This window comes from Lutzomyia longipalpis, chromosome 3, assembly GCF_024334085.1.
Source record: "Lutzomyia longipalpis isolate SR_M1_2022 chromosome 3, ASM2433408v1".
In the NCBI taxonomy this organism is placed as follows: Eukaryota; Metazoa; Arthropoda; class Insecta; order Diptera; family Psychodidae; genus Lutzomyia; species Lutzomyia longipalpis.
Window position 1 is genome coordinate 24395084 of NC_074709.1, and position 5000 is coordinate 24400083.

Sequence of the window (5000 nt, forward strand, 5' to 3'; positions counted from 1 at the left end):
TTGAATGGGGCTACTTAACCCATAGAGGGTGCCAGGCCCGTAGAAATTACTATCTGCAATTTGCGAACTTCTCTTAAGAGTCGTGTTGCTTGATAGTGCAGCATTAAGTGGGTGGTAAACTCCATCTAAGGCTAAATATAACCACGAGACCGATAGAGAACAAGTACCGTGAGGGAAAGTTGAAAAGAACTCTGAATAGAGAGTTAAAAAGTACGTGAAACCGTATAGGGGTTAAGCCCGTTGAATCTAAATATCCGATAGATGAAATTCAATACAATACCTCACGGTGTCGTATGCACTTTTCATCTAGTAGGACACTGCAATCCGTTAGATTAAATATAGTTGCTTGCATACTATATTTGAACTTATCAATGGAATTCTCTTAGATTGTTTATCTGTTAATAGTACTCAACATACTATTCGATAAATCTATTTAGGAATTTCGATAATGTACGACTGACGGATTAACAAAAATCATACAACATGCATATGTAATTCATTTCGGTGAATTTGTATGTATTTGATTTGCAGTGCACTATAGATTTAGATACCTTCGGGGCCCGTCTTGAAACACGGACCAAGGAGTCTAGCATGTATGCAAGTTATTGGGGTTTATTCTATTAATTCTCATCTCTTTATGGGGTGAAATTGTAGAATAAAATAAGAAAACCCAAAAGCGAAATTAACGTAACTGTTTTACATGGGATTACATTTATTTCTCTATATGAGTTATAAATAAATTTCCATCCCAGGGCGACTTATAATTAATACGCAAGTATTATGAAGTCGTACCTTGAGCATACATGGTAGGACCCGAAAGATGGTGAACTATGCCTGATCAGGTTGAAGTCAGGGGAAACCCTGATGGAGGACCGAAACAGTTCTGACGTGCAAATCGATTGTCAGAATTGGGTATAGGGGCGAAAGACCAATCGAACCATCTAGTAGCTGGTTCCCTCCGAAGTTTCCCTCAGGATAGCTGGTACACAGTCATATAAAATAATCTTATCCGGTAAAGCGAATGATTAGAGGCTTATTGGGGACGAAACGACCTCAACCTATTCTCAAACTTTAAATGGGTAAGACCTCGACTTTCTTGATTGAAGTCTTTCGAGGTTTAGATAAAAGTTGTACTTAGTGGGCCACTTTTGGTAAGCAGAACTGGCGCTGTGGGATGAACCAAACGCAGTGTTACGGCGCCAAAATGTTAATACGACTCATATCAGATACCATAAAAGGTGTTGGTTGTTTAAGACAGCAGGACGGTGGACATGGAAGTTGTAAACCGCTAAGGAGTGTGTAACAACTCACCTGCCGAAACAACTAGCCCTTAAAATGGATGGCGCTTAAGTCGTCTGCCTATACACTGCCGTTACAATATTTGTTACATACAATTTTTATTGTGTGTAATGTGAAATTGTAATGAGTAGGAGGGTACAATGATGTGCGTTGAAGTGTTAGACGTAAGTCTACATGGAGCCGTCATTGGCACAGATCTTGGTGGTAGTAGCAAATAATCGAATGAGATCTTGGATGACTGAAGTGGAGAAGGGTTCCGTGTGAACAGTGGTTGATCACGGGTTAGTCGGTCCTAAGCTCTAAGCGAAAGCTTATGTCATATATAAAAGTCATTTTAAAATGTTGACTTTATATTGAGCGAAAGGGAATACGGTTCCAATTCCGTAACCTATTGAGTATACGTTTATTGTGGGTCCTATTTTTTCGGAAATAGGTTTAAAGCTCATCCTGGTAACAGAAGCTACCATAGAGAAGCCGTCGAAGCATACCGAAAGAGTTATCTTTTCTGTTTCATAGCTGTATTACCATGGAAGTCTTTTGAAGAGAGATATGGTAAATGAGCTAGAAGAGCATGGCGTTTATTGCTGTGTCGGGTATGTGTTCCTCGGACCTTGAAAATCTATGGTAGGGCCACGTAGACATTCTCAATAGTCCGTACCAATATCCGCAGCAGGTCTCCAAGATTAAGAGTCTCTAGTCGATAGAATAATGTAGGTAAGGGAAGTCGGCAAATTAGATCCGTAACTTCGGGATAAGGATTGGCTCTGAAGATTGAGATGTGTCGGGCTTGTTTGGGATGTATATTAACAGTATTGCTAAAGTATCTGACTAATTATTCCCTTTCGGGGGGGTAGTGAAAGGATATGATTATGCGATACTATAATACGGAACTCTCAAGCTATGCTGTATACATAACATGGGAATGTAGATTCACGTTTTACATTCTCGTATGCAGTTTTCAACGACCATCAACAAACAATCAATTCAGAACTGGCACGGACAAGGGGAATCCGACTGTCTAATTAAAACAAAGCATTGTGATGGCTCTAACGGGTGTTGACACAATGTGATTTCTGCCCAGTGCTCTGAATGTCAATGTGAAGAAATTCAAGAAAGCGCGGGTAAACGGCGGGAGTATACTATTACTGGCTTCTGGTAGCCAAATGCCGAGTCCAACGCGCAAATTATTGGAAAACGCGCCGTGTGCGTGAATGCCTGCATGGATTTTCACGTGGGTGCCATCGTTGGAAAGGTGAGAAAATTTGGGTTTTAATGCTTTTTTTATTTTTTTAAATTCCCCTACAAAAAGTAATGAAAATATTGATTTCTTTTTCATTTACTCTTTTTTCGCCTATGAAAAAAATCTTTTGACACATCGCTCACCTAAAGTATTTAATAAAATTAAAAAAAAAATTTCACGAGTGGAAAGGGGGGAAAATGTAGATGTCCAAAGTGCCTCTATTTATTTAAATATCCCCAAAATTATCCCCAAAATTCCATTGCAAAGTTGTACCAAAAGCATGTTGTGCAAATTCTTCTTTTTCTCCCTTCCATGGCGCCACACGCGGCACTCTACGTCACCACACACCACCCTTGGTGTGTGTGTGTGTGTGTATGTGTGTGGAAATTCAATGCTTTCTTTTCACGCACCGTGTGCGTGAATAGATGCATGAATTTTCACGTGAGTACCACCATGTGAAAGCTGAGAAAATGTAGATGTGAAAAGTGCCATTATTTTTCCAAATCCCCCCAAAATTACCCCCATAATTTCATTGCAAAGTTGACCCTTTTTTCGCGGCATTTTTTCACCTCGAGTGACGTCGGAGTATACTATGACTCCCATCTGGTGGTCAATTATCCTCGAAGTAATAATTTTTTAAACCAAATCTTTTTGTAACGGCCGTACCGATAATGATCCAATTCAATGTAGGTAAGCCAATACGAATTTATTTATTTATTTAGTTAGTTAGTAAAGGGGGTGCCATCATTACTGATGATTCCCCTGGCCAAAACGAATTGCTAGCGTGCAGTAAAAATTTAGCTCTCGAGCATGATGAGTTAGAAGAGCAGGCGTTTATTCTTGCGTCAGGCATGTGTTCCACTTACCTTAAAAATCTGTGGTAAGACATTCTCGATAATTCTTTCCAATATCAGCAGCAGGTATCCAAGACTACGGGACGAAACGACTCAAACTTTAAATGGGTAAGACCTCGACTTTCTTGATTGAAGTCTTTCGAGGTTTAGATAAAAGTTGTACTTAGTGGGCCACTTTTGGTAAGCAGAACTGGCGCTGTGGGATGAACCAAACGTAGTGTTACGGCGCCAAAATGTTAATACGACTCATATCAGATACCATAAAAGGTGTTGGTTGTTTAAGACAGCAGGACGGTGGACATGGAAGTTGTAAACCGCTAAGGAGTGTGTAACAACTCACCTGCCGAAACAACTAGCCCTTAAAATGGATGGCGCTTAAGTCGTCTGCCTATACACTGCCGTTACAATATTTGTTACACATAATTTATTATGTGTAATGTGAAATTGTAATGAGTAGGAGGGTACAATGATGTGCGTTGAAGTGTTAGACGTAAGTCTACATGGAGCCGTCATTGGCACAGATCTTGGTGGTAGTAGCAAATAATCGAATGAGATCTTGGATGACTGAAGTGGAGAAGGGTTCCGTGTGAACAGTGGTTGATCACGGGTTAGTCGGTCCTAAGCTCCAAGCGAAAGCTTATGTCATATATAAAAGTCATAAAAGTTGACTTTATATTGAGCGAAAGGGAATACGGTTCCAATTCCGTAACCTATTGAGTATACGTTTATTGTGGGTCCTATTTTTTCGGAAATAGGTTTAAAGCTCATCCTGGTAACAGAAGCTACCATAGAGAAGCCGTCGAAGCATACCGAAAGAGTTATCTTTTCTGTTTCATAACTGTATTACCATGGAAGTCTTTTGAAGAGAGATATGGTAAATGAGTTAGAAGAGCATGGCGTTTATTGCTGTGTCGGGTATGTGTTCCTCGGATCTTGAAAATCTATGGTAGGGCCACGTAGACATTCTCAATAGTCCGTAGCGAATATCCACAGTAGGTCTCCAAGATTCAGAGTATACAATCTATAGAATAATGTAGGTAAGGGAAGTCCAGATAAGGATTGGTTCTGAAGATTGACATGTGTCGGGACTGTTTGGGATGTATATTATATTTCTAAAATATATGATAAATTATTTACTTCTGGGGGTGGGGGGATATATTTTAAAGGATATGATTATGCGATACAATAATACGGAACTCTCAAGCCGTTACAATCTTTACGGATTAACAACGACCATCAGTAAACAATCAGTTCAGAACTGGCACGGACAAGGGGAATCCGACTGTCTAATTAAAACAAAGCTTTGTGATGGCTCTAACGGCTGTTGACACAATGTGATTTCTGCCCAGTGCTCTGAATGTCAATGTGAAGAAATTCAAGAAAGCGCGGGTAAACGGCGGGAGTAACTATGACTCTCTTCTAATTAGTGACGCGCATGAATGGATTAACGAGATTCCTACTGTCCCTATCTACTATCTAGCGAAACCACAGCCAAGGGAACGGGCTTGGAAACATTAGCGGGGAAAGAAGACCCTGTTGAGCTTGACTCTATTCTGCCACTGTAACGAAGACATAAGAGGTGTAGCATAAGTGGAACACATTCAGCA

General features: G+C 40.2%; 2 protein-coding genes across 4 annotated transcripts in view; one reads left to right on the forward strand and one right to left on the reverse strand.

Annotated features, from left to right (window-relative positions):
- Positions 1–5000, reverse strand: part of LOC129792945 (beta-1,3-galactosyltransferase 5) — a 1144668-nt gene that overhangs the window by 48653 nt on the left and 1091015 nt on the right. The gene's annotated exons all lie outside the window — the stretch shown is intronic.
- LOC129792924 (phosphoacetylglucosamine mutase) overlaps positions 1–5000 on the forward strand; it is a 137243-nt gene that overhangs the window by 48647 nt on the left and 83596 nt on the right. The gene's annotated exons all lie outside the window — the stretch shown is intronic.